This window comes from Periplaneta americana, chromosome 7 (assembly GCF_040183065.1).
Source record: "Periplaneta americana isolate PAMFEO1 chromosome 7, P.americana_PAMFEO1_priV1, whole genome shotgun sequence".
In the NCBI taxonomy this organism is placed as follows: domain Eukaryota; kingdom Metazoa; phylum Arthropoda; class Insecta; order Blattodea; family Blattidae; genus Periplaneta; species Periplaneta americana.
The window spans coordinates 179,681,888-179,701,957 of record NC_091123.1 but is presented as its reverse complement, the minus strand read 5'-3'; positions in this window follow the sequence as shown (position 1 = coordinate 179,701,957).

Below are 20,070 nucleotides of genomic sequence, written 5' to 3'. Positions count from 1 at the left end.
TGCTTATACAAATGTTGGCCACTCGACCGCAGTTACGAGAGCCGTAAGAAAATAAATTCGCCAGGGGCCGTTAACAGAAAGAAAACACAATTTCATTGGACACATTTATTAGAACACACACAGCAATTATTGAGCTATTTTTTCAACGTATTCCCCACTGGAATTGAGACATTTGTCATATCATGGGATTGACAGAGAGGTGCAGACGGCTGTCAAACGCTGGTTCCGATCCCAGGCAACTGAGTTCTACGACACAAGGATACAAAAATTGATCCCATGGTATGATCTCAATTCCAGTGGGGGATATGTTGGCAAATAGCACAACAATTGCTGTATCTGCTTCAATAAATCTTTCCATACAATTGTGTTTTCTTGTGTGAACGTCCCCAGGGAAAACCACTTTCTGAACGGCCTCGTAATTGCGGTCGAGTGGCCAAAATTTGTATAAGCACTTCTTTTGACATTATTAAGATGATGGAAGGAAAAAATTTAACTTTTTCGTCAGCCCCCATCATAATGTTTGCTTGTAATATTGAAGTATTCTAGGAAGGACAATTTGTAACTACATCTTTCAATAGTGAGAAACAGAGATGTCCCTTTTATTATTAGTACGGCTAGGAGACGGGGTGATCTTAGATATTTTCGATTGCCATTCTGCTCTGCTCTCGGGGAATTTTTCTTAAAGAAGAAATGTTCCCTGGATCTCCAAAGTCTGAAAATTTGTAGGGAAATCATCTTATTATTTTGTCACTCATCTGACTTCGACGCATTAAAAATATTTAGTGAAAATCTTAATACATCTTGATTACACAACTTTTATCACTTCGGAGTATGTATGATAATTAGGCTTCGAGACTTCGGACCCAATAGAGCAGTTCAGTGGGAAATCCGCATAACGGCGTACTGAGTATAGTGGTAAAGCGTACAGTGGGTGGGGGTACTGTAGCATGAATGCCAACAAATACGCAAAGGAAAACGCTCTGGATTTGAAGGTTCTGACGAATAATTTGGTTTTCATACAAACTGTGTCTGAAACTATTACACGGTTAGAGAAGTCAGAGCAAGAGATGCCGGAAGCCCTCAAATTAATTTAGAAAATCACACAGAGAATTAATGAGACACCAAGTACACCGGTTACTGAACGTGTAAAACAGAAGTGAAAATCAATTTTATGTAAAAATAACGGATATGCAACATTGTGTAACATAAACTGCAAATTAGTGGACATAGAGTCACCCGAGAATAAAGGACTGTCTCTTAGAGACTGCAATGATGTTACATCATGCGACATAGAGCGCAGCTTTCTACAGTACAAACTTTGGCAGATAACCGAAAAAGATTTACGTTTGAGACATTGAGAATGTATCTTGTAGTAGGTACATTACAATTCGGTACTGTAACTGCAGTTTCTAAAGACGTCCAATAGGATAAATGAAAAAATTAAAATTGCTACATGCTTATTTCCACCATTAACACTGTGTATAATTAAACACAAATGCTTATAACAGACAGGAGAATAAATTATTTTCACCTTCTTTTGACATTATCATTGTGTAATGTATATTTACTTTCAGAATGTACATATGTATGTTTCCCCATACTACCGTACTCTACTCTATATAGCAACGTTGTTACCTCAACACATCTCTATCTACCTGCAGCGAGTCAAAAATCTATAGTGAATGCACAGTAAACTTATTGTATCGGGTCCAAAATATCGAAGCCTCATGATAAGACTTTCTTGTGTTAAATTCTAACGTACCTTATTTGCATGTTTCGATCTTTTATGGGTCATCCTCAGAACTGGTCGTTGTTGGTCTTGGCGCCTCTTTTTTTTTTTCCTGTGAGGATGTGTTCGTATGGTGTAGTGCTAACCATACCCAGAGAGACATCAACACTGACATGGAAATACTACACATCCAACCAAAAAACCAAAAACTCAACACACTAGAACAATATGAAATATACAGACACACAAAAACACACCCCAATGAAATTCTCATCACACAACTCAATTTCAGAACACACGCACTCTTTGACTCTACATTATACCACACGAACACATCCTCACAGGAAACAAAACAAGAGGCGCCAAGACCAACAACGACCAGTTCTGAGGATGACCCACAAAAGGTCGAAACACGTAAACAAGGTACGTTAGAATTTAACGCAAGAAAGTCTTATCATATACAGGTTTTTTCAAAAATACGGGGCATAATTTCAGGTATGTATTTCCCACATGTACACAACTAAAATAGTTCATTACAACATGTGTCCGGAAATGCTTCATTTACGAGTTATGGCCTTCACAACATTGAAATTCACAGGAACGTTTTTCTTTCCGCATGTCGTTGTCATTACAGAAGATGTTCAAAATGTCCACCTCCTGCTTGAATACAGACCTCACATCGATGTCTCATTGACCTGCGAACACGATCCCAAACTCCAGGAGTATTGCGTATGTCCTCTGAACATGCCACAATTCGATTCCAAATGGATTCCAAATCAATCGTCAACACATTCACTTCTTGCATGATGGCGCTCCTGCACACTTCAGTCGTACGGTTCGCCGGTACTTGGATCGAAGGTTTCGTGATCGATGGATAGGTAGAAGTGCCCAATTGCTTGGCCTCCACGCTCACCTGATCTAAACCCTCTCGATTTCTACTTGTGGGGCCATTTAAAATCATTGGTTTATTCGTCTCCGGTGCCTGATTTGGAATCCCTTCGGAATCGAATTGTGGCATGTTCTGAGGACATACGCAATACTCCTGGAGTTTGGGATCGTGTTCGCAGGTCAATGAGACATCGATGTGAGGTCTGTATTCAAGCAGGAGGTGGACATTTTGAACATCTTCTGTAATGACAACGACCTGCGGAAAGAAAAACGTTCCGGTGAATTTCAATGTTGTGAAGGCCATAACTCGGAAATGAAGCATATCCGGACACATGTTGTAATGAACTATTTTGGTGGTCTACATGTGGGAAATCCATACCTGAAATTATGCCCCGTATTTTTTAAACACCCTGTATAATTATTCCGAAGAAAATCTTAATTTAAATTTAGAGAAAATATTCTAAGTGATAATGTATTTCATACTGCATTCCAAATATTCTCCACTTAGATTTGATTGTCTGTTTACTAGGTTTACTAATGTATTCGATGGAAACGACTAATTTAGATTGTTCATAATGTAAATCAACAGCGCAGGAACAATATGTTTCACTGAATCCACATCACTGGCCAAAATACGAATGCATTCTCCATATCGACAAACTTGATTAATGTATGGTGCTATGTTTAATTCGGTCAAAAACATTTTACTGCTTTAAACAGTTAGAAGAAAAAACATTTTAACCAGTGACGTGAATAATTTTCACGTTAAAATAAAAATCCTAAAACTGACTTTACTTGCCTCATTTGCTTTTGTAAGTTAAAAAGCATTGACATTATTTCTGCGTGGCATTTCATCTTCATTTTGAAGTAAATCCATTGTTAGAGCTTTTGATGGCAATGCAATTTCCATGTCACACGGAGAGTAACTCCTGATATTTGCTTTTCTCCGGAACTTCATAAAGCCGAACATGACAATGACAATCGAAGAGTACTTCTTGTCTGTAATGCATTAGAAATTGCGTAATTCACTGTTAATATTGCTGTGATAAATGCACATCAGTGCTTAAAATAGACGATAAAGTACCCTTCCCGTTGCGGTCGACATTTTATCGACCACAAACTCGTGTCAATTTGTAATGGCGTATAAAACGCTCCATTTTCGTACTGGTTAGAGATTTTCAGTGTCACTTTTAATTGGTCAGAGCGATTGAGTTGAATGGAAAATTAATTACAGGGTATTTGAGGAAATCAGTGTGATTGCGTCTAACGTGTATACTCTATATCAGTGATGTCAAAGCAAGGGCATTTTTCTGACCTTGACGTCGTGCGCGGGCAGCAAGCGCTAAGTATGGAAATAGGAAGGGTTGTGTATATGAATAAGCAACCTGTTGGATTAAGAAAACAATGATGCACAAACTTCAAACGGAACGTGAAATTTTATGTCGTTATTTTTATATGACTTCTTTCTGTTTAATATTATCTATATTGTCTGTAAAACAAATTCTAATATTGCACTTGTGTTTTAAATCTTAATAACATAATAGACAGTTAAGAAGGAATATTCACTTAAATTCCATAGTAGTATAATATTATACTGTATTAAGTGGATGAAACACATCGTTCATAAAGAAAGTGATATTCCGAAGAAAGAGATTGAGTATGACATGATAAGTTGGAATTGATATTGATGGTATCTTTAGCCTTACAAAACTAATCAATAAACTAATGAAAACAATATTACAGTACAAAGCAAAGTTACCTAGGTACTGTATCTGTTTTAAGTGTAACTAATATTACACCACAAAACTCTTATCGCATTATGCTTTTAAGGTGATATTTGTGAGCAACTTACTATCATCAGAATATTAAATTATTTTCTCGAAATCTGCTGAAGCTATAGAGCTGGCAATTTTACAACATATGGGCACGTATCTTTTGCTTATGATGTAACAGTAGTTGCTTTGCTAATGCGAATATTTTCAAAATTTTCAATACACTATCTTCAGTAATACGTATTTACGGTATATTAGATTTACGAAAACATTCTGTAAGGCTACTAAATAAATAGGCTTCTACCTGAAAATTTCACTTTTCTATACGAAAAGTTGAGAAAATATTTCTTTTGAATAAAAAATGAAACTTGTGAAAAATGAGCATTAAAATTAAAACTTACATTCTTATAATGCACTTATACTTCTCAGGCAAATCTAAAAATTAACATGGATACAGTTTTAATAAGTTCTCTTCCCTTTATCTATTGAACCAGTGCTGGCCATTCCTGAATACAGCTCGACCAAGCGGCATATACCACCTCTTTCGTCTGTCTCTTTCCTTTCCGCTGTAAAGTGCTCAGGCTCTCCTGGGCTCTAAAGCGCGCGCTTGCTCCTGTGGGCAACAATTGACATGCCTGCTCTATAGGATAGATGAATAAATATATAAGATATGTGTCTTTATTTAACAACGTCCTTATTATACCCAAAGCATTTTCTTTACTATTGTCTTATCTTTTCGGAATATGTATTATATGTCTTTCTCTTATTAAATTCTACCGTACCATGTTAACATGTTTCGGCCTGTTATGGGCCTTCATCAGAACTGGTTGTTGCTGGTCTTGGCGCCTTTTGTTTTTTTCCTATGGGGTTGTGTTTGTGTAGTGTAATGTGGAGTCAAAGAGTGTGTGTGTTCTGAAATTGAGTTGTGGTGTTGAGAATTTCATTTTGATGTGTTTTTGTGTGTCTATATATTTCGTATTGTTTTAGTGTGTTTAGTTTCTGGCTTTTTGGTTGTATGGGAAGAATTTCCATGTCTGTGTTGATATCTTTGTAGATGTGGTTAGCATTTGTGACGTGTTCTGCATATGTGGATGTGTTTTGTAATTTTGTTACTAACATACGAAAACAATAACACACACAAGATTGCAACCTCATTCAAGAAATTAAATTACAACATCGCATACAGAACAAATAATACTCTACAAAAACATCTCAACACATAAACAAAACAAACAAACAAATACAGCCACACAGGCGTATACAAACTCAAATGTAACACCTGCAATAACTTCTACATAGGACAGACAGGCAGATCATTTGAAACACGTTACAAAGAACACATCACAGCCATAACAAAATTATATATAATTATATATATATATATATATATATATATATATATATAGCCGTTACTCAGTAAATTTTAGAAATGAAGATCTAAATGAAGATCTAATATAAAATATTCTTTCTCTGCGTCTAATTCATAAAGCCCCAAAAGGTTTCACTTTCATATATCAGTATAGCATTATGTGTTGCATTAACAATAATAATATTTCATTTTTAATGGTAATAATGTCGTCAAACATTCTTAAGTTTTGTAGTTCTTAATATCGAATACACAGCTGTACTCGGAAAACTACAGACCAGAGAATCAGACCTATAAATTATTTTGTTATACGTTATCAAAAAATTGCACAAATGAAGATCGACATATTGGCATTATGATGTGAAAGAATCTGACCCATCTGAACTCTAAGTATGTCTGCAATCCTGTAGGTCATGGCCTTCGTGTAATAGTCTATTCTTTATTGTAGTGTGTGTTTTGTTTTATTGTGAAATGCAATTAATTAGGTCTCAAAACTGACGAAAGATGGATTGTGGAAAATAGGAAAATGATGTAGGAAAATTGACATTTCACTGAAAAATACTATTGTTCTGAAAAACTTTGGGTTCCAAGCTTCAAAATGAGGGGTCATTTAGTAGAATGCGTTCAGCCGTTTTCCCGTAATTTCCATTACCAGTTCAAATTACATGTATAGATAACATTTAAAATGCCCTTTGGCAAGCTAATGTAGGGAAGATAATCTTCAAAAGTGGACTGATTATCATATTGACTGCTATTTTGATACTGAGTTATTATTTATTGAATATTTAGAAAATGTGGGATCTCAACGTGGCAAGATAACTAGGAATGATGATTTATATACTATGCATGTTACTCAGTCTGTGACAATATAGATTTTCAAAACAAGTAGGCTCAAAATTTACTAGAAATTTATATCCCTTTCATTTCTTCGGTAAAAAATCTTGGCATTCACATGGATAATAATCTCAACCGGGACATGCAAATCACAGAAACCTGCAGAAAAGTATATTCTATTATCCATGTGCTAAAAAGGATAAATGTTCATCTTCCGTCTTTCTTAAAAAAGTCCCTTGTGCAGACCATTGTATTTCCCTATTTTGACTATGCTGACATTTTACTAACTGACCTCTCCAGCGACAACAAAATGAAACTTCAACGCGCTCATAACTTGTGTGTACGTTTTGTAAGCAATGTTCGTAAATATGATCATATTACCCCATCCCTGGAAACAATAGGTTGGCTTAAACTAGATAAGAAAAGAAATTTACATTCACTTCTCCTTCTCTTCGAAATCTTGAACTCTTCCATTCCTTCGTACCTGTCGTCTCGCTTCACTTACCTTTCTTCCCACCACAATCTGAACACACGCTCTCGCCATGAAACAATACTAACAATACCATCCCATCGCACCTCCTCATACTCATCCTCTTTCACAATAACCCTGCCAAGACTCTGGAATTCGTTACCTGCTAGCATCAGGGACTGTCGAAATAAAATTTAATTCAAACGAAAACTTACTAGGCATTTGGTCAGTAATTGAGACTCGTTCAGACATGGTTTCTTGTAAATGGTTATCTTAATCTATCACAAAATAACTCAATATATGGTAATTTCATCACTATAGAATTTTGTTATTGTAGGTTTAATTTGTAATTCAGTAAATACAAAAATATTCTTTGTTCTTAACTTCTATGATAAAATGTCTAGCTTTCATTAATCAAGTAATCTCGTCGTACTTTAATTTTTATTGTAATTGTAAATTTAATATTAATTGTAATTTTATTGTTCATATTATAGTTGCAGTCCTCTGGTAGAGGGGCAGAGAAGGCCTGATGGCCTTATCTCTACCAGGTTAAATAAATAAATACTAAATACTAAACCAGACTTTAGCTTACGTTTATTGTAACATTTATCTAATTACTTTAATTTTTAAATTTGCAATGTTTCTTTAAATCTGTGCTATGCAGATACCAATTTTTGTTGTATAGATTTTGAAATACAAGGGATTTTACTGGATTTAGAGTAGAAATATTATTTATCTCTGCACGGAAAATATTTAACATGGACGGAACTACTAAAGCTATGCCCAGAGACTACTGTGGGTCGAGTATTCTTTGTGTTTGAATGCAAGACGATTGGCTGAACAAAGCTAATAAACTGACTGAGCTGGGCGTTCGATTCAATCACATTGGGAACCACTTCAATTCTGACAGAATTGCCCAAACGACGAGCTTTCACCTTCTTCTGTTAAGAGTGCAAAGGTCGACATTGGCGGGTCACGGAGATTGAAGGGGCTTGTTGGCTGTCTAGGCGCGGAGACGAATGAAAAGTCTTTGTCGGAAAGCCGAGTGCTGAAGAATTTATCTGTCTGCAGACACTTTACAAGTGTGAGGGGAACTTTCACACATATAAAATCTGTTTCGGTTGAATGCCGTCACTTCTCGAACATCGAAGTCCTGTATTTTGTGGCAGGCAGGAATTTGGGGAGATTTATTGTAAGAACAGAAAAAAATGCAATAGTAAAAGATAGGTTATGCATAAATGTATGAATAAAACACCTACATATGTAGGCCCATAAGGTTTTCTGAAAGTAAGGGTTAACTTAGGGTGCTCATTATTTTCAACACAATCTTAAACATTCTGGCATTATTTTCAATTATAAACCTTTTTCTCTGCGATAGTTTTGTAATATATATTTATTCTTTCTTTTCCCCTTTTTTGTTCTCTTGATCAACAGATGAATTTATCATCATACCCTTTTGATTGTGGACCTCCGCCGTAACTCAGATCTTAAACTGCGGCCTGTCATCGAATGTGCTTCTCCGTTGTTGGGGATGTTTAATTATGAAAGAGATTCTTGTTTTTCAGTTTCAAGATTCCTGCAGAAATGGAGATGTTCGTCATTTATCTTTAGACTTCTGACAATGTTATAGTGTTGGAGGTGTACTTCCCATTCAGCATTAAATAAACCAAGGCCACGAAGATACTTATAAAGTTCACATTGTACACCAGCATTGTCAACAGTCAAAATAGTACACAATATGCCACATTATTGCTTCAGTGCCACAAGATGTTACCATGGTAACTAAGACATAATGATTTCTATTATGATGCTTTAACTTATGTCATAAAATTAATGTTAGTGAACCGTTTTCCAAACAATACTGTTTGAATACATGACTGCTGTCATGGCAACTTATTCTTCATAGATCATGATTTCAAATAAACTCCAGGTTATTTCTTTATTCATTTTTTACTAGCCGTACCCATGCGCTCCGCTGCACCCGTTAGAAATAAATATAAAGTAATTACATAATTAAAATAGGACATTTTATCCAGAGAACATTCGTGTTTGATAGAAGGATAAATCGTTTAATATGTTACTTAATTTAAATTGTATTTAAAATGTTAAAATGCGATCATTTTGATCCAGAGACCTCTCATTTGGTGCAATGAAAATTCCTTTAACATGTTTCTTAATTGTTATTACCAATTATGTTTGGAAAAGCGAATATTAACAGAACAATTTTGGCTACAGATTTATTATTATGTTTATATTATGTTACATTATATTATATTATATTATATTATATTATATTATATTATATTATATTATATTATATTATATTATATTATATTATATTATATTATATTATATTATATTATATTATATTATATTATATTATATTATATTATATTATATTATATTATATTATATTATATTATATTATATTATATTATATTATATTATATTATATTATGAAAAAGTGTGTTGGTAACGGATGTACTCGAATTAGAAAGTTTTTAATTTGTTGTGGGAGCTCTTGAATCTCAGGAGGAACAACTTTTACAACAGCGCAACATAATCTGCTTGGCTCATTACACATTTTTTTTGCATTGCATTTATTGCATATATATTTTATGTATTTTAACACGATTCAATTGAGCATAGTTAACATTTGAATTATAAAATAATGGATTGCTAAGCTAACGTACTATTACTGCATACTAAATCAATACACTCTCGTTGTTCGTTAATTCTCTGAGATAAAAATGAATATGTCTATAAACATTATTATAAGAAATACAGGAAATGAATATACAGAATAACCTATCAAGTTTTCTGTACATAAGAAGCTATTTTAATCTTACCTGTCCTCAATTCACTCACAAGTTACTGTAATAACATTATAGCATTATGTCCATCCAGAGAAACTGCACTTTCCAATGATGAAATAATAATTAATTATACAAATGGGTTAATTTAGCTTCCGATATTACTTCATACAAAAACATACAAACATTGTCTGTAGGCTATGTTTCATAGCTTTCGATTGTTGTGTCCAAGGCCCCTTATAGACGAAGTCATTTGTTTTTTATTTCAATACACCGCCTTAGATGGCATTTTTTTTATTTTTAAAACTCATTTATCTCATTAAATATCAGTCCTATCAAACTTTTTCAGAGAATAAAACTTATCCGAAATTATTTTTTAAGAAACTTTTGTTATGTAACATATTTCACAAAAATCAATAATAAGCGAGATATTGCGATTTATTTAATTCAGGCCCCCTTATAACCCCCCTTTTAAATAACGTATTTTGAATGACATGTAGCCTATAATCTAAATTACAACGAACTTAATTTATATTCCAATTTTCATCGAAATCGGTTCAGCCATTATCGCGTGAAAAGATAACAAACATAAAGACAGACATGCAGACAGACAGACAGACGGACATACAAACAAAAATTTCAAAACAGCGATTTTCGGTTTCAGGGTGGTTAATTATATATGTTAGGACCAATTATTATTTTTGGAAAATCGAAAATTACCAGAAAAATTTCGGCTACAGATTTTTATTAGTATAGATAATGCTACCGTATAAAACTAGCGTATAAAACACGTGTATACTATTATACAATTTATTGCATTCGTAAAAATTACCGAATGACGGAAGTGATGGATATTTCTTGTTAATTTTTCTGTTTGTACAGTTTATATAATGGTTTACATCAAAAACCGAATTCAAAGGATGGTATCGCAGAATAAATCGCTAGAATAGAGGTTTAAAAACGCGTTTCTCCCTTCATGCAAATTATCTGGAAAGAGATTGAAAGAGCGCCATCTCGTAATGAACCACGGGGCATGCACTTACTATTGCAGATTTTACTGTGAATGCATTTATGTCGAGTTTTATTCATTCGCAGCTCTGGGACGTTATTAAATGTGCAGCATAAAAACCAGAGTGATCAGGACCTATTGAGGGACTGAGAGCAATGACTAATGCCTTTTTCATTCGACTCTCTTTACCCAATTCCATTTTTAATTCATTTTCGTCACTATCATCAGACCTATTAGACTGTGGACATAGACTCAGTATTCAGAAAGTCGGGAGTTCACTTTTCAAACACAAGCACTTTCATTGCGGTTTTATATGCTTTCTGTGATTCTCTTCAGGCTCATGGCAGAAAAGGTTTCTAAATATCCTCCCCGAACTATTTCTCGACTTGTGCTCGGAAAATTTTTCTCTTTAACCCTTAAATTCACAAAGTATCCTATAGGATAAATATATAATTTGAACTGGTAATGGAAATTACGGGAAAACGGCTGAACGGATTTTAATGAATGACCCTTCATTTTGAAGCTTGAAACCCAAGGTTCTTCAGAAAAATAGTAGTTTTCAGTGAAATGTCAATTTACCTACGTCATTTTCCTATTTTCCAAAATCCATCTGTCGCCAGTTTTGAGATCTAATTGCATTTTAGCATATTTTAGAATAAAACAAAACACACACTACAATAAACAATAGGCTATTACACGAAGGCCATGACGTGCAGGATTGCTGACATATTTAGAGCTCAAATTCAATTGGTTATTAAAAGCTTCAAGACTTACTAAAAATAATTTACACGTCTGATTCTATTGTGTGTAATTTTCTGAGTACAGCTGTGTATTCGATTTTAAAATCTACAAAACATGAGGTGGTTAGATGACATTACTACCATTAGAAATGATATATTATTATAGTTAATGCCAAGATGTGACTGTTTTTCATTAATTATACACATTGTTGCTATATTGATGATATGAAAGTGAAAAGTTTTGGGGTTATATAAGTAGGTGTAGAGAATATCTTAAATTAGATCTTCATTTCTATAATTTACTGAGTGGCGGCTTTATATTATATAAAACTACAATACTTACGTAAGATAATAATGTTATTAAAAATCAAATATTTTTATAGTTATTAATCAAGTGACGTTGAGTCATTTTCATATACTTAATGGCGATGTGGTGTAGATATTTATATGCGTCATTCAGTATTGGCTCGAGAGAGCGCAAAATTACAGTTCCTAAGGAAAGACCAAACGGTGTTACTGATAAAATAAGAGGCCTACAAAATTATGTAGTCTCCTGAACATTTCAGCAAGATCTCTTAGCAGGATGAAATGATATTATCCTCTAAATTTCAACTGTACATGCAGCAGCTATACAAAGATGTATTAGTATTAATATTTGGGAAGGCCGAGACGTAGATGGGAATATAATATTAAAATGGATTTGAGGGAGGTGGGATATGATGATAGAGACTGGATTAATCTTGCTCCGGATAGGGACCAATGGCGGGCTTATGTGAGGGCGGCAATGAACCTCCGGGTTCCTTAAAAGCCAGTAAGTAAGTAAGTATTAGTATTTAGTATTTATTTATTTAACCTGGTAGAGATACGGCCGTCAGGCCTTCTCTGCCCTGCCCCTCTACCAGGGGATTACAACTATAATATGCTATGTCTATTGTTCGAAAGCATAGCAAACCTGACTTTTTTAACTGTCTCTACAATCCACAATGACCTGAAATAGCTATTACTTTACTCCCACATGAAAAACCCACTGATCGTCCTGACATTGTTACTTGCGTTTTCGCGTTGAAACTCAAAAAACTGAAGGTATATAGGTTGAAGAAAAAGTATTTGGCATAAAAAAACCATTCAGAGAGAGTATCTTTCATTGTTATGGAAGCAAATAACTCTCCGAATGTCTGGTATTCTTCATTGAAAATCAATCTGAAAAATGTTTATTTGAACGTCTAATGAACTTAGTTTGCAGCATTTGCTGCACAAGCCACTAGTATGCTATAATTTTAATATAACAATAGAAAAAAAATTGGTAGGAAAATTAAAATTTTACAATACTGTAATATTGTACAACATATAAATTATGTATATTGCGATAGTTGTTTTCTTTACGGTCCGACACGGTTTAATAAACTAGTGTGAGAAATAAAGTTTTGCCAATTTAAGGGTTAGCTCCAATCAATTAATCTCATACAGATGAAAGTTGACTTCAATAAAATGGGAATGTTCTACAGAGTGATTTATATAGAACTGACACATTTCTTTCATTAATTGTTTCAAAAAAAATTGTGCTAGCGACAACTTATTATACCTAAAATGTAGAGGAATTTTGGGAGATTATTTACCTCTATAGCAAATGTTGTCCGGCGTTGTCAAATCCGGAGATCTCGGTGGCCACAGGTTCCTGGAAATTATTCGGTCGTCACTTAACCGGATAAATGGAACCATGCTTTATCTGTGAACCATGTGATGGACAATATGACAGGATTTTGCACAATGAACGTCTGAAACCAACGACAATAAGTCACTAGATGCGCAGATGTTTATGTTTTATTCCTATTGTTGGCAGCTGTTTTCGACATTTTTTGTCAACGTGAAAATGCAGTACATATTAAATCAACGACTCTTCCTTGTGAAGCAATACTGGATTACGAATTCAAATACAGCTACTCAAAGGGCATACTAGAGAGAATTTGGTGTTCGCAATCCTCCCAAAAGAAACACAATACTGGGACTGGTAAACAAATTGGAAACAACTGGATATCTGGTGAGTGAAAAGGGCAAGCATCGTTCATCTAGGCTTCCCACGGTTGTTGTTGACGTAAGAGCACTACTGGAGCAGTCACCCAAAAAATCATTAAGACGTTTGTCGCAGGAGACAGGGTACACCTACTCAATGTGTCAGAGAGCCTAAAGCCATATAGGGTTACGGTTGTTCATCAGCTACAGGAACCAGATAAGGATAAAAGATTGAATTATTGTCGTTGGTTTCAGACGTTCATTGTGCAAAATCCTGCCATATTGTCCATCACATGGTTCACAGATGAAGCATGGTTCCATTTATCCGGTTATGTGAGGACCGAATAATTTCCAGGAACCTGTGGCCACCGAGATCTCCGGATTTGACAACGCCGGACAACATTTGCTATAGAGGTAAATAATATCCCAAAATTCCTCTACATTTTAGGTATAATAAGTTATCGGTAGCACAATTCGTTTTGATACAATTAATGAAAGAAATGTGCCAGTTCTATATAAATCACTCTGTACAACTTCTACCTGTCACGCAAACGGTCCGGGTTTGAATCCCAATAAGGCCTGGGATTTTTCATTGAATCCATAACGACATTTATAGCGGAAAAAGTCACAGTTAAAACTTATTCGGGGTTTTCCGTATTCCCACGTTACGCATCAACAACATTCCGTCCGATCTCCTTTCCATCATCATTCCATCCCATTCCCCGATTATCGGGTGGAAATGCACGGAACGGACGGGTATAGGAATGAGTGGCGTTGCCTGCTGGAAAACTGGACACACACATGCACACACACAAAATGCAGCAAGTCAACATATCAATATCTAAGCAGTCAATATAATAATGTGGATCAAAAGTCGCTTTCCTCAATATTCGTTCTTAGGTTTCATACTTGAGCGTTCATTTCAATACTTCCCAGTGTAAATAACTATATAATTTCGGAGTATGTATGGTAAGACTTTCTTGTGTTAAATTCTAACGTACCTTGTTTACATGTTTCGACTTAATATGGGTCATCCTCAGAACTGGTCGTTGTTGGTCTCGGCGCCTCTTGTTTTGCTTCCAGTGAGGGTGTGTTCGTGTAGTATAATGTAGAGTCAAAGAGTGTGTGTGTGTTCTGAAATAGAGTTGTGTGTTGAGAATTTCGTTGGGGTGTGTTTTCGTGTGTCTATATATTTCATGTTGTTCTAGTGTGTTTAGTTTCTGGATTTTTGGTTAGATGTGTGGTATTTCCATGTCTATGTTGATGTCTCTGTTGACGGACAACGACCAGTTCCGAGGATGACCCATAAATAGGTCTAAACTTATAAACAAGATACGTTAGAATTTAACACAAGAAAGTCTTATCATACATATTCCGAAGTGATACAGTGTTAAAAGTTGTGTAATCAAGATGTATATATAATTTAAATTTAATTTAATTAAACAAAAAACACGTCAATTTAGATATAGATGGAGAATCTTAATTGCATATTCGTTTTCGTCCTCTTACCTCCAGCCACTCCCACTTTGAAATTTCAAATGGCACCCCTATCTTGTGATACTTAAATTTTTAAGAGAATTATTTAAGCACAATTGATAGTACCAATGTACAAAAATTGTCAAATAAATTAAAAAAGTGTATTCAATTGTATATACACCTCATTCATTTCTTTTCGCTTCTTTTGTTTTCTATCGTTGCCTGGCAACCTGGATTGTTGTTATTGTTGATTAGAGCTGAAGAGAATAAAGCTACAAAAACTTATTGAGCATTTCATGTAATAGTTGTGTTTGTGTATTAAATTATTTTAAAATGATGTACATATCCTTCAAGAGAGAACAGAAATCATCCTTACTCATTAAATTTAGGAAATTACACAAAATAAACTGTGTTTTTATTCTACAATCAACTGACAATAACAACAATACTGAAGATTATGTTGTCAATGAGGAAAAGCAAAGTCATGGATTAGTAATTAAATAGGGAACAAAACAATGGAATGAAAAAATACATAATTGAGTAAATATTTAAGGTAATGAGCATAACTAATATGTAGCCTTACTTACTTACTTACTTACAAATGGCTTTTAAGGAACCCTAAGGTTCATTCCCACCCTCACATAAGCCCGCCAGCGATCCCTATCCTGTGCAAGATTAATCCAGTCTCTAACATCATATCCCACCTCCCTCAAATCTATATTAATATTATCCTCCCATCTACGTCTCAGCCTCCCTAAAGGTCTTTTTCCCTCCGGTCTCCCCACTAACACTCTATATGCATTTCTGGATTCGCCCATACGTGCTACATGCCCTGCCCATCTCAAACGTCTGGATTTAATGTTCCTAATTATGTCAGGTGAAGAATACAATGCGTGCAGTTCTGTGTTGTGTAACTTTCTCCATTCTCCTGTAACTTCATCCCGCTTAGCCCCAAATATTTTCCTAAGCACCTTATTCTCAAACACCCTTAACCTATGTTCCTCTCTCAGAGTGAGAGTCCAAGTTTCACAACCATACAGAAGAACCGGTAATATAACTGTTTTATAAATTCTAACTTTCAGATTTTTTGACAGCAGACTGGATGATAAAAGCTTCTCAACGGAATAATAACATGCATTTCCCATATTTATTCTGCGTTTAATTTCCTCCCGAGTGTCATTTATATTTGTTACTGTTGCTCCAAGATATTTGAATTTTTCCACCTCTTCGAAGGATAAATCTCCAATTTTTATATTTCCATTTCGTATAATATTCTGGTCACGACACATAATCATATACTTTGTCTTTTCGGGATTTACTTCCAAAACGATCGCTTTACTTGCTTCAAGTAAAATTTCCGTGTTTTCCTTATCGTTTGTGTTTTTTCTCCTAACATATTCACTCCATCCGTATAGACAAGAAGCTGATGTAACCCGTTCAATTCCAAACCCTGCTTGTTATCCTGAACTTTGCTAATGGCATATTCTAAAGCGAAGTTAAAAAGTCAAGGTGATAGTGCATCTCCCTGCTTTAGCCCGCAGTGAATTGGGAAAACATCAGATAGAAACTGACTTATACGGACTCTGCTGTATGTTTCACTGAGACACATTTTAATTAATCGAACTAGTGTCTTGGGAATACCAAATTCAATAAGAATATCATATAATACTTCCCTCTTAACCGAGACATATGCCTTTTTAAAATCTATGAATAACTGATGTACTGTACCCTTATACTCCCATTTTTTCTCCATTATCTGTCGAATACAAAAAGTCTGATCAATAGTCGATCTATTACGCCGAAAACCGCACTGTTGATCCCCAATAATTTCAATATGTAGCCTACATTAGAGTAATTATTAAAAATTCATCTAGTGCTGTAGAGGTGTAGGAGCATTAAAATAAGTTAAACTTAACATCTTTAATTAGGTTCATTATGTACTTCATAATGTATTCCCAAGAAACTAGTTCGATCAATTCAAATGTGTCTCCGTGAAACGTACGGCAGAATCCATATAGGTCAGTTTCTGTCAGGTGCGTTTCCAATTCACTGTGGGCTAAAAAAAGGAGATGCACTATCACCTTTACTTTTTAACTTTGTTCTAGAGTATGCCATTAGGAAAGTCCAGGATAACAGAGAGGGTTTGGAATTGAACGGGTTACATCAGCTGCTTGTCTATGCGGATGACGTGAATATGTTAGGAAAAAATCCACAAACGATTAGGGAAAACACGGGAATTTTACTGGAAGCAAGTAAAGAGATAGGTTTGGAAGTAAATCCCGAAAAGACAAAGTATATGATTATGTCTCGTGACGAGAATATTGTATGAAATGGAAATATAAAAGTTGGAAATTTATCTTTTGAAGAGGTGGAGAAGTTCAAATATGTTGGAGTAACAGTAACAAATATAAATGACACTCGGGAGGAAATTAAACACACAATAAATATGGGAAATGCCTGTTATTATTCGGTTGAGGAGCTTTTATCATCCAGTCTGTTGTCAAAAAATCTGAAAGTTAGAATTTATAAAACAGTTATATTACCGGTTGTTCTTTATGGTTGTGAAACTTGGACTCTCACTTTGAGAGAGGAACATAGGTTAAGGGTGTTTGAGAATAAGATGCTTAGGAAAATATTGGGGCTAAGAGGGATGAAGTTACAGGAGAATGGAGAAAGTTACACAACCCAGAACTGCACGCATTGTATTCTACACCTGACATAATTAGGAATCAGACGTTTGAGATGGGCAGGGCATGTGGCACGTATGGGCGAATCCAGAAATGCATATAGAGTGTTAGTTGGGAGGCCGGAGGGAAAAAGACCTTTGAGGAGGCCGAGACGTAGAAGGGAAGATAATATTGAAATGGATTTGAGGGAGGTGGGATATGATGATAGAGACTGGATTAATCTTGCACAGGATAGGGACCGATGGTGGGCTTATGTGAGGGTGGGAATGAACCTTAGGGTTCCTTAAAAGCCTGTAAGTATGTACTTCATAATAATTAATAATAAGAGTGGAATAAAACTTTAGAAAATACATTTTTTCTGGGAGAAGGAATGAGTGACATTAGTTTTAGTAAATGAATATTTTTAAGAACAAACAGAAAATAGTTTTAAGTGCTGCTAATTAGGTCCGTGAGTGGAATATTGCTGGCCATGTACCAGCGCACGTCAGCATTGTGTCATTGTTTATTCAGAGGCTGTTAGAAGGCGGTAATCGATTATGTTGTGCGAATCTAACTCGCTGGAGCAATGACGCAGGAGGAACATGATTGATGGCTTTGGTCTTTGATGATGTTGTGGAGGGGGGAAATAAAAATAGCGTGAAATAACATAAAAAAGAAATTGGTGCCACACGAAGCCATTCGTAGCAGCATATAAAAACCACAGTGCGTTTACTATTACAAGGCTCACAGCGATGTTCGTGGAGGGAACACGTTAACAATCCAGTTGTGCCAATTTAATCGTGATTGGAAACAATTTGTGTTATGTGTGATTACTTTTTCTGACGCGAATGTTATTCGAATAAATGATAGTCCTGGTGCAAAACTATTGTCCCGATTTATTGAACGTATTTTAGGAATTAAATTAACGTCCAGTCACTAACAAAGTCCATTACCACTACCACTAGCAATACTATCCCCATTACTTGAGTTATTAAAAACAATCACTACAATCCATCAGTATCGTCAATAAATTTCGAACCATCACAACCATTATCATAATAATCATCATCGTTCTAACAAGTATTGGACCTAATAATCCGTTAGGGTCTCAAGCCATCTTTTTAAACGTCTTCCTAGTGTTCTCTTCCCTCTTGGACAGTAGGTAGAAATGTAACGAGAAATTTATTTATTTATTTATTTATTTATTTACTTATTTATTTATTTATTTCTTTATTTAGTTATTTATTAGCCGTACTCGTGCGCTCCGCTGCACCCGTTAGAAATAAATATAAAGTAATTACATAATTAAAATAGGATATTTGATCCAGGGAACATTCGTGTTTGATAGAAGGATAAATCGTTTAATATGTTACTCAATTTAAATTGCATCCAAATAATTAAAATGGGATCATTTTGATCCAGAGACACTCATTTGGTGCAATGACAATTCCTTTAACCTGTTTCTTAATTTTTATTACATGCAACCACAGTTTAATGAACATTGACATCATTTAAATTTAATGTGTATACTTTATTTTACTTGTTATAGGTTTCCATTGAATTATGGTAATAACTTAATTCTAACCCTTGTTTTCTACGTATTCAGTAAATGGCGTTTGGCCCACTATGGTTCTGAACCATTCAAATAACTTAAATTATATTTTATAATACTACATTATATTATATTGTATTATATTATATTATATTATATTATATTATATTAAATTATATTATATTATATTATATTATATTATATTATTTTATATTATATTATATTATATTATATTATATTATATTATATTATATTATATTATATTATATTATATTATATTATATTATATCAGAAGTTACTGTAATAACATTATAGCATTATGTCCATCTAGAGAAACTACACTTTCCAGTGGTGAAATAATAATTAATTATACAAATCGGTTAATTAGCTTCCGATATTACTTCATACAAACACAGAAACATTGTCTGTAGGCTATCTTTCATAGCTTTCGATTGTTGCTGTCCAAGGCCCCTTATAGACGAAGTCATTTGTTTTTTATTTCAATACACCGCCTTAGATGGCAGTTATTTTAATTTTAAAACTCATTTATCTCATTAAATATCAGTCCTATCAAACTTCTTCGGGGAGTAAAACTTATCGCAAATTAATTGTAAAGAAACTTTCGTCATGTAACATTTTTCACAAAAATCAATAATAAGCGAGATATTTCGATTTATTTAATTCAGGCCCCCTTATAATCCCCCTTTTAAATAGTGTATTTTGAATGCCATATAGCCTAAAATCTA